Source organism: Heterodontus francisci, chromosome 21, assembly GCF_036365525.1.
Source record: "Heterodontus francisci isolate sHetFra1 chromosome 21, sHetFra1.hap1, whole genome shotgun sequence".
NCBI classification, from domain to species: domain Eukaryota; kingdom Metazoa; phylum Chordata; class Chondrichthyes; order Heterodontiformes; family Heterodontidae; genus Heterodontus; species Heterodontus francisci.
In genome coordinates, this window is record NC_090391.1 from 14,420,498 (window position 1) to 14,431,171 (window position 10,674).

Genomic DNA, 10,674 nt, shown 5'->3' on the forward strand with positions numbered 1-10,674 from the left:
CCACGGATGCTGCTTGACTTGTTGGGTATTTCCAGAATGTGTTACTTTTCTGTTTTCATTGTCTTCTTAACTATCTTACCGACCTGTGCTGCGACATTCAGGAGACGGTAGACATGCACTCTAAGGTCCCACTGCGTGTCCAGTTCTAATGCCCTTCTACTGTATTCTGCGCCTCAGCTCCATTTTGGCCCTCAGCATCGCCAGACATAGCACTACACAATTTATAATAAAGCCTGTTTGCCGATGTACGTGTCCATGATCAAGGCAAAAGAGCGATGTCAATGGTAAAATTATAATCGAGGTCGGAGTTCATCCGTTTTAATCTTTTTCAGCCTGCGTCATGGCTTTCAAAATATAGTTCTCTTTGTTTCAGAGAATCGAAGTGTTCCTTAGTGAATTCGAAATTGCACTGGTATTACAGAGGCTGTGAGGGAATATAAGGGTTCAATATGTTAGCAAAGGGATCAGAAGGCTATAGGTGTGTGCAAAAGAGCGCACGGGGCACTAAGAAGATATTGTAGGGATAAGAGACAGAGCGTAATGGAGAACGATATGAGTTGCAGGAGAATCAAAATATGAAAGGCACGCTTAGGCATGATCAGAGCGTTTCGGGGCATTCAGGGTTATCAAATGTTGTAAAGGCCGCTCAGGTAGTACCATATACGGGTTGGGGGGGGGGGGGCGAGGGTTGGGGATTGAGGTTTCTGGGAGGGAGCCAGTCACTCAGGGGGCACCAAAGAGAGTCGAGAGTCTGGGATATGAGATGATAAATTATTCTCAGGATGTATCAGAGAGGTTAAGGAAGCTCGGGAGGCATCAGAGAGGGGAGGTGATGTTCAGGAGGTATCAAAGAGGTTCAGGGACGTACAGGATACATCAAAATGTATATGGAACGATGGAGAAGCATTAGGAAGTGTGTGGACTCCCTGGAAGTCTCAGAGATGGAAAGAAACGCTCAGGTTTTATCTGAGAGTAGAAAGGTCACACAGACAGAAACAGCTCAGCTCAGTCACTTTGGAATGTGTGATATCACTGAGTCATTTAAGATGATTAATGGAATGACTCGATTGATAGATAGGAACTATCTCATTACGGATTTCTGAACAAGGGGGCATAATGAAAAATAATAAAACTCTGCATATAATGAAAAATACAGGGGAAACCATGACAGAGATAAACATACTCAGATATTCACAGGATAAACTCCGAGGTAATGACACTGATATAGCATTGAATGTAATGACTTAGTATTAAATAATTAATTTGCCTCAGTATTTATGAGGGATAATAAAAGAGTGGGCATGACACTAGAAGACGAGACCAAAAATGAAATGAACTCATTAAGCTAAAAAATTCAGAGGTATTAGATACAATGGCAGACATAGAGACGATTCTGGATTAATATTGTGCATGCCCAAAGAAGCTAGCAGAAGCACGACATATAGACTTGCATTTAATCAGCGCCATTCTGGAGCTCAGGACATCCCAAAGTACTTTACACCCATGATGTATTACTGATTGCAGTCATTGATGTAATGTAGGAAACACATCAGCCTATCTGTGCACAGCAGATCCCACAAATAGTAATTTGATAATGACCAAATAGTCGGTGCTTTACTGATGTGGTTCGCGGAATGCATATCATGTCCCTGCGCCTCCCCTTCTAAAAAGCAGCAGCATGTGACTCTTATCAGCATTTCATCTCCAACTCGAAAGGCTAACACAGCTGATAAAGTTAGGTTCGACACAGATCTCCGTGATCTCCTGCAGAATGCCCTTCCCAAGGACAAAATTGTCGTATTTGTCGATTTCAATGCCAAAGTGGTCCGTGACAGCCGGGCATGAAACCATGGAGTTGGAAACTAATGAAAACAGACGTCTAGTCTTGGAAGTCTGTGCAGAAAAGATGCTGTACATAACCAAGAACATCTTTCAACAAAAAAGATCCCTTCAAGACCACATGGGTGCGCCCCTGATCGAAACACTGGCACACGATAGCTGAAATCTTGTAACACCAGTGTGACCGAAAGGAGCTTCTGCATACTCAGTGCTGACGGTCATACAGACCAACGGCTCGTTCGCTCAAAGCTGGACTTCGATATCACGCCTAAGCCCAAGACGCGTCCGAGAGACAACCCATCAAGGAAATTTCGACTCACCAACCTGCACACCTCCTCTTCCAAAGGTAGATATTAAGAAACCTTACGGACCAGATGGAATAACCTGATCTCACTGCTGATTCCACTCCACAAGAAATCTGGGACACATCAAAGCTACAGTACTGGATAATTGCAACCAGATCATCAGACCCAACACCAGGAAAATAGGGATTGGTTTGATGAAAATCACTAGGAAATTTAAGATCTGTTAAAAAATAAAAGAAAGTTCAGCTTATAACATAAAAGAAAGCTCACCTGGCTCAGCAGCCAGCCAAGAGAAAAAGAACATAGACTTCCTTTTGATCAGTGGTCGCGTTGATAGTGCGAGCCAGGGGGCAGCCGGAAAGGTAAGTTTCACTATAAAGTACTTACCTCGTGATTCGGCAGACGCGGACATGGGGACTGTTGAGTTAGTGAACTTATATATTCGGGCAGTGGCTAAACCCGAAACACTGCACGTGTTGTGTCTCCCACTCATCCTCCTCCTCTAACCAAAAAAAAGGACTCTTGTGTGGAGGGTTTGGTAAGGTAAGGTTTTCCTTTATTTTTTTTTATTCTCTGTTGTCAATTTAGAGCAGAGGGGATGGAAGCTAGGGCAGTTGCATGCTCCTGTTGCAGGATGTGGGAGGTAAAGGTCACCACTTGTCTACCTGCTGACTTCACCTGTGAGAAGTGCACCCAACTCCAGCTCCTCACAGACCGCGTTAGTGAACTGGAGCTGGACCTGGATGAACTTCGAATCATGCGGGAGGCTGAGGGGGTGATAGAGAGCAGTTATAGGGAAGTACTGACACCTAAGTCACAGGATAAAGGTAGCTGGGTGATCGTCAGGGGAGGGAAAGCTAATAGGCGCACAGTGCAGAGATCCCCTGTGGCCGTTCCCCTCAATAATAAGTATACCGTTTTGGATATGGTTGGAGGGACGACCTACCTGGGGAAAGCCACTGCGGCCAGGTCTCTGGCACTGAGCCAGGCTCTGCGGCTCAGAAGGGAAGGGGGAGGAACAGGGAGGAGATTAAGTGGTCGCCAACGAGACTCCCGGATGGTATGTTGCCTCCCGGATGCCAGGGTCAGGGATGTCTCGGATCAAGTCTGCAGGATGCTTAAGGGGGATGGGGAGCATCCAGAAGTCGTGGTACACATCGGTTCCAATGACATAGATAGGAAAAGGGATGACGACCTGAAAGGCGAATATAGGGAGTTAGGTTGGAAGCTAAAAGGCAGGACGAGCAGAGTAGCAATCTCAGGATTGATACCGGTGCCACGTGCCAGTGAGTCCAGAAACAGAGAGCGAGTGCAGCTGAACACGTGGATACAGAGCTGGTGTAGGAGGGAGGGCTTCAGTTATGTGGATCATTGGGATACCTTCTGGGGAAGGTGGGACCTGTACAAGAAGGACGGGTTGCATCTGAACTGGAGGGGCACCAATACCCTGGTCGGGAGGTTTGCTAGAGCTTTTTCGGAAGGATTTAAACTCGTTTGGCAGGGGGATGGGAACCGGAGCTACAGAATAGTGGGTGTGGTAGCTGTTGAGCAAGCAAATACAGAGTGCAGAGAGTCTGTGAGGAAGGTTGGACAGTTGACAGGGCAAAGTTGCAGCCAGTATAATGGGTTGAATTGTGTCTATTTTAAGGCAAGAAGTGTCAGGAATAAGGGTGATGAACTTAGAGCATGAATCAGTACTTCGAGCTACGATGTTGGGGCCAATACGGAGACTAGATATCACAGGGGCAGGAATAGATGTTGGATGTTCCGGGGTTTAGATGATTCAAAAGGAATAGGGAGGGAGGTAAAAGAGGTGGGGGAGTGGCATTGCTAATCAGGGATAGTAACACAGCTGCAGAAAGGGAGGTCGTCGAGGAGAGTTTGTCGACTGAGTCGTTATGGGTGGAAGTCAGAAACAGGAAAGGAGCAGTCACTTTGTTGGGAGATTTCTATAGACACCCCAATAGCAACAGAGACACGGAGGAACAGATTGGGAGGCAGATTTTGGAAAGGTGCAGAAGTAATAGGGTTGTTGTCATGGGTGACTTCAACTTCCCTAATATTGATTGGAATCTCCTTAGTGCAAATAGTTTGGATGGAGTATTTTTTGTCAGGTGTGTCCAGGAAAATGTCCTGACTCAATATGTAGATAGGCCGACTAGAGGGGAGGCTATGTTGGATTTGGTGCTTGGCAACGAACCAGGCCAGGTGGCTGATCTCTCGGTGGGAGAGCATTTCGGTAACAGTGATCACAACTCCCTGACCTTTACCATAGTCATGGAGAGGGACAGGAGCAGACGGGATGGGAAAATATTTAATTGAGGGTGGGGAAATTACAATGCTATTAGGCAGGAACTGGAGAGCATAAATTGGGAACAGATGTTCTCAGGAAATGCACTACAGAAATGTGGAGGTTGTTTAGGGAGCACTTGCTGCGACTGCTGGATAGGTTTGTCCCGATGAGGCAAGGAAGGGATGGTAGGGTGAAGGAACCTTGGATCATAAGAGATGTGGAACAGCTAGTCAAGAGGAAGAAGGAAGCTTACTTAAGGTTGAGGAAACAACAACCAGCCAGGGCTCTAGAGGGTTACAAGGTAGCCAGGAAGGAACTGAAGAATGGACTTAGGAGAGCTAGAAGGGGACATGAAAATGTCTTGGCGGGTCGGATTAAGGAAATTCCCAAGGCGTTCTACACTTATGTGAGGAACAAGAGGATGGCCAGAGTGAGGGTAGGGCCGATCAGGGATAGTGGAGGGAACTTATGCCTGGAGTCGGAGGAGGTAGGGGAGATTATAAGTGAATACTTTGCTTCAGTTTTCACTAGTGAGAGGGACCTGGTCGTTTGTGAGGACAGCGTGCAGCAGGCTGATATGCTCGAACAGGCTGATGTTAAGAGGGAGGATGTGCTGGAAATTTTGAAAGACATGAGGACAAATAAGTCCCCGGGGCCAGACGGGATATACCCAATGATATTAAGGGAATCGACGGAAGAGATTGCCGTGCCTTTGGCGATGATCATTGCGTCCTCACTGTCCACTGGAGTAGTACCAGATGATTGGAGGTTTGCAATTGTTATTCCCTTGTTCATGAAAAGGAATAGGGATAACCCTGGGAATTATAGACCAGTCAGTCTTACGTCGGTCGTGGGCAAATTATTGGATAAGATTCTGAGAGACAGGATTTATGATTATTTGGAAAACCATAGCTTGATTAGAGACAGTCAGCATGGCTTTGCGAGGGGCAGTTCATGCCTCACAAACCTTATTGAATTATTTGAAGATGTGACAAAGCACATTGATGAAGGAAGAGCTGTGGATGTGGTGTGTATGGATTTTAGCAAGGCGTCTGATAAGGTTCCCCATGGTAGGCTCATTCAGAAAGTAAGGAGGCATGGGATACAGGGGAAGTTGGCTGTCTGGATGTAGAATTTGCTGGCCCATCGAAGACAGAGGGTGGTAGTAGATGGATAGTATTCAGCCTGGAGCTCGGTAACCAGTGGTGTTCCGCATGGATCTGTTCTGGGATCTCTGCTCTTTGTGATTTTTATAAATGACTTGGATGAGGAAGTGGAAGGCTGGCTTAGCAGGATTGCTGATGACACGAAGGTTGCTGGAGTTGTGGATAGTGAGGAAGGCTGTTGTAGGTTGCAACGGGACATTGACAGGATGCAGAGCTGGGCTGAGAAGTGGCAGATGGTGTTCAACCTGGAAAAGTGTGAACTGATTCATTTTGGAAGGTCGAATTTGAATGCAGAATACAGGCTTAAAGACAGGATTCTTGGTAGTGTGGAGGAACAGAGGGATCTTGGGGTCCATGTCCATAGATCGCTCAAAGTTGCCATCCATGTTTATATGGTTGTTAAGAAAGCGTATGGTGTGTTGGCTTTCATTAACAGGGGGATTGAGTTTAAGAGCCGCGAGGATATGCTGCATCTCTATAAAGCTCTGGTTAGACCACACTTGGAATATTGTGTTCAGTTCTGGTCACGTCATTATAGGAAGGATGTGGAAGCTTTAACGAGGGTGCAGAGGAGATTTACCAGGATGCTCCTTGGACTGGAGGGCATGTCTTGCAAAGAAAGATTGAAGGAGCTAGGGCTTTTCTCATTGGAACGAAGAATGATGAGAGGTGACTTGATAGAGGGGTACAAGATGATGAGAGGCACAGATAGAGTGGATAGACAGAGACTTTTTCCCAGGGCAGAAAGGGCTATCACCAGGGGGCATAATTTTAAGGTGATTGGAGGAAGGTTTCGGGGAGATGTCAGAGGTAGGTTCTTTACACAGAGAGTGGTGGGTGCGTGGAATGCGCTGCCAGTGGTTTTAGTAGAAGCAGATACATTAGGGACATTTAAGCGACTCTTGGATAGGTACATGGATGATAGTAGAATGAAGGGTAGGTAGTTAGTTTGATCTTAGAGTCGGTTAAACGTTCGGCACAATATCGTGGGCCGGAGGCCCTGTACTGTGCTGTACTTTTCTATGCTCCAAAAGTTAATCTCTCACCAACTCAGTAATGATAATGAAGTAAGTTGGATCTTGTGTTTTGGCTATTTCAATATTCCTAGTGGATGTTGCCCACAAGATCCATTGATGTGATTAATGACATTCGCTTTCAATCATAATGTGGCACCTTTCCAGATGTACATCGCTCAACAGCTGCTTCGCTTCATGTCAAAACCATTTTGAAGACATTAAACAGTAGAGCATTATTAATGCAATGTTTTCCCATGAAACGTGGATCATTTGAAACAAGCTATCATGTCTGTAGAAGTAATGTTGATTGCTTTTCAAAAGCAAGCCTTTGTCCCATTAGTTGACAACTGATTGTTTCACAGTAGCAGACAAGTAACATTGCAGAGAGAAAACCATCTATGAGTTTAAGTTAATTTATATAAATATATATATATATCAAACCACTAAACATGGGGATAATAGGAATAGACAGGATATTAGATGTTTCTTTTCCTGGAATAGAGAAACAGAATCACAGAATTATGCAGTGCAGAAGAGGCCCTTCGGCCCATCGAGTGTGCACCGACACATTAAAGACACCTGACCTGTCTACTGAATCCCATTTGCAAGCACTTGGCCCATAGCCTTGAATGGTATGACCTGCCAAGTGCTCATCCAGGTACTTTTTAAAGGATATGAGACAACCCACCTCAACGCACCCTCCCAGGCAGGGCATTCCAGACTGCCACCACCCTCTGGGTAAAAAAGTTCTTCCTCAAATCCACCTTAAACCTCCCGCCCCTCACGTTAAACTTGTGTCCCCTGGTAACTGACCCTTCAACTAAGGGGAACAGCTACTCCATATCCACCCTGTGCATGCCCCTCATAATCTTGTACACTTCGATCAGGTCATCCTCAGTCTTCTCCACTCCAGCGAAAACAACCCAAGCCTCTCTTCATAGATGACATTTTCCGTCCCAGGCAATATCCTGGTGAATCGCCTCTGCAACCCTTCCGGTGCCATCACATCCTTCCTATAATGTGGCGACCAGAATTGCACACAGTTCTCCAGCTGTGGCCTTATCAAAGTTCTGTACAACTCCAACATGACCTCCCTGCTTTTGTAATCTATGCCTCCATTGTTAAAGCCAAGAGTCTCATTTCCCTTTTTCCCCACCCTATTAACCTGCCCTTCTGCCTTCAGAGTTCTATGGGCAAACATGGCGAGGTCCCTTTGTTCCTTGGAACTTCCCAGTGTTAGGCCATCAATTGAAGACTTGCATGTCACAGTACCCCTTCCGAGGTCTCTTACTTTTTCGCGTTAAATTCCATCTCCCACTTTTCTGCCCCCTTGACCAATCCGTCTATATCTTCCTGTAACCCAAGACACTCAACCTCACTGTTAACTACTCGGCCAATTTTTGTGTCATCCGCGAACTTACTGATCCTGCATCCCATATAGTCATCTATGTCGTTTATATAAATGACAAACAGTAGGAGACCCAGCACAGATCCCTGTGTTACGCCACTGGATACTGGTTTCCAGTTACTAAAACAGCTGTCTGTCACCACTTTCCTCCTCCTACAGCTAAGCCAATTTTGAATCCACCTTATCAAGTTCGCCTGTACCCCATGTGCATTTGCTTTCTTGATAAGTCTCCCATGTGGGACCTTGTCAAAGGCTTTGCTGAAAAAGATAATGTAGAGCCTCTGGAATACATTGTCAGCTGGTGTGGTGGGTGCTAACCTTCTCAGCGGCTTCAAGAGGGAACTCGATCACTTCCTGACTGTGAGAAAGATTGCTCATATAGGAGGTAAGTTTCATTACAGGTAACACTTGGTCCATCCAATCACCTGGACAGGTTTTCGAATACCAGCGCAGCAGGGTATTGGAAAGGAAATTTACTGAGCTTTGTCCCCACATTGGTCAAGGGTTTTTATGTTTTTTGCCACTCCTGGTAGATGTAGATGCGAGTTACGGAGGGAGAAAAAGTGTTTCGCCATGATGGTCCAGCTATCTTGGTGTGGGACAGTCTTGATGGACTAGCTAGACATCCTGTGTTATTTCCATAAATTGATAAGGCAGAAATTTCCCTCTATGTATACGCAAATTGTCCAGGTGTCTGAATGCAATAAATGCTTCAAGTACCTCCTTCCTCAATATTTTGGACGAAGAAGTCAGTAGCAGAGGATATAAAACAGACCAAAGTTGGTTATGCTGTCTGACAGCACCATGTCTGGGTTCCTGAACTGTCTGCTAATGCAAGAGTAATGTGGGCGGCTCTTTCTCCCGCTTGTTGATTTATCTTGTCTACCTTAGGCACCCTAGCAGAGTTTGTGAACTCTCTGACACAGTACTACTTAATTAGATTTCCCAATTGCACTACGAATTGCCGTTCCCATTAGCAAGTGGTATTTTCTTTTTAAGCTACTTTTTTTTCTGTTTCAAAAGTATGTTTGATATTTTCGGGTGGGTTGGGCATGAAAAGAAATTAAAGGACTCGGGCCCGGGTCGGGTTTTAATTTTATACCAGAGCCAGACTTCATCCCTCAGTTTTCTTGGATGCCTCTCATCCGACCCTGGTGCTTTATCAATTTTAGTTACAGACAGCTTATCTAATACGCCCTCTTGTTCAACTTTAAACCCCTCTCGTGTTTCACTTACCTCCTCTTTCAACATTGCCTGGATTGCATCTTCTTCCTTGGTAAAGACAGATGCAAAGTATTCATTTAATACATCATCTATTCCCTCTGCCTCCAGATGTAAATTCCCTTTCTGGTCTCCACTCGGCCCCTCTCCACCTTTTACACTATTTTAATATTTATATGCCTATAGAAAACTGTGGGATTTCCTTTAATGCCAGCTGCCAGTCTCTCTTCATGCTCTCTCGTTGCTTCTCTTATTTGCTTTTTCACTTCCCCTGTGGACATTCTATATTCAGCATGGTTCTCAACTGTATTTTCTACCCGGTATCTGTCATAAGCACACTTTTGCTTCCTTATCTTAATCTCTACCTTTTGTCATCTAGGGAGCTCTGGATTTGTTTGCCTTATCTTTCCATTTTGAGGGAATATACCTTGGCTGTGCCCGTAATATCCGTACTTTGAAGGGAGCCCAGTGTTCATCTATCGGTTTTCCTGCCTGCTTTTGACTCCAATTTATTCGCCCCAGCTCCATTCTTACCCGATTGAGGTTGACCTTCCCCCAGTTAATTATTCTTACCCTGGATTGCTCCTTATCCTTTTCCATAGTCAGCCTAAACCTTATGATACAATTATTACTTTCCCCTAAATGCTCTCCTACTGAAACCTGATCCACATGGCCCACCTCATTGAAATATTGTAATCAAATAATTTTGGATACCCAATTGCATTAAATGTTGGCACGTCCACAAATTGATCACAGTCCAGTTAGACTGATGGATTTGGAGGGTTGTGGAGTAATGACAGCAAAGATACACGATGGGCCGAATGGCCTCATCCTGCGCTGTAACAATTTTGTGATACTGTGAAAGATCGAATCTGTGAACGTCTTTGAATACAGTAAGGGGGGATTAATCATAAGCCAAATAATATGGTTTTGAAGTGGGGTGTGCATGCGGGGCAGCGATGTGTCTGAATGGGGAGCCAGTTTCGGACACACCTGTTACCGCATCGGGTCGATTATATCTGCTACATGATTTTTACAATTCTACACCAACAAAATATAGCTGTGACGCTGCAAATATTCTATGCCCATCTTCTGCATTATAGAGAAACTACTGTGTTCCTCACAGTACGGAATCGGTTTTCCAGAACCATTCCACTACCTGAGAGCTCGGCTAGATAGACAATCTTTTAGCCATGTAATAAAGTAGTGCTTTGAAAACCTTTATTAATTCTTCTTGGACATTTAGTTTGGGAACACACTCACTCCTCTGTTGGACACATTGCAAATATTGTCAGTTTTCCTCCTAATAGAAGAGTTCACTTAGTTATAGTCATGCAACACTGAAAGAAGCCCTTCGGCCCACCGAGTCTGTGCCAACCATTTATACTAATCCTACATTAATACCACATTTCCGACCACATCCCCA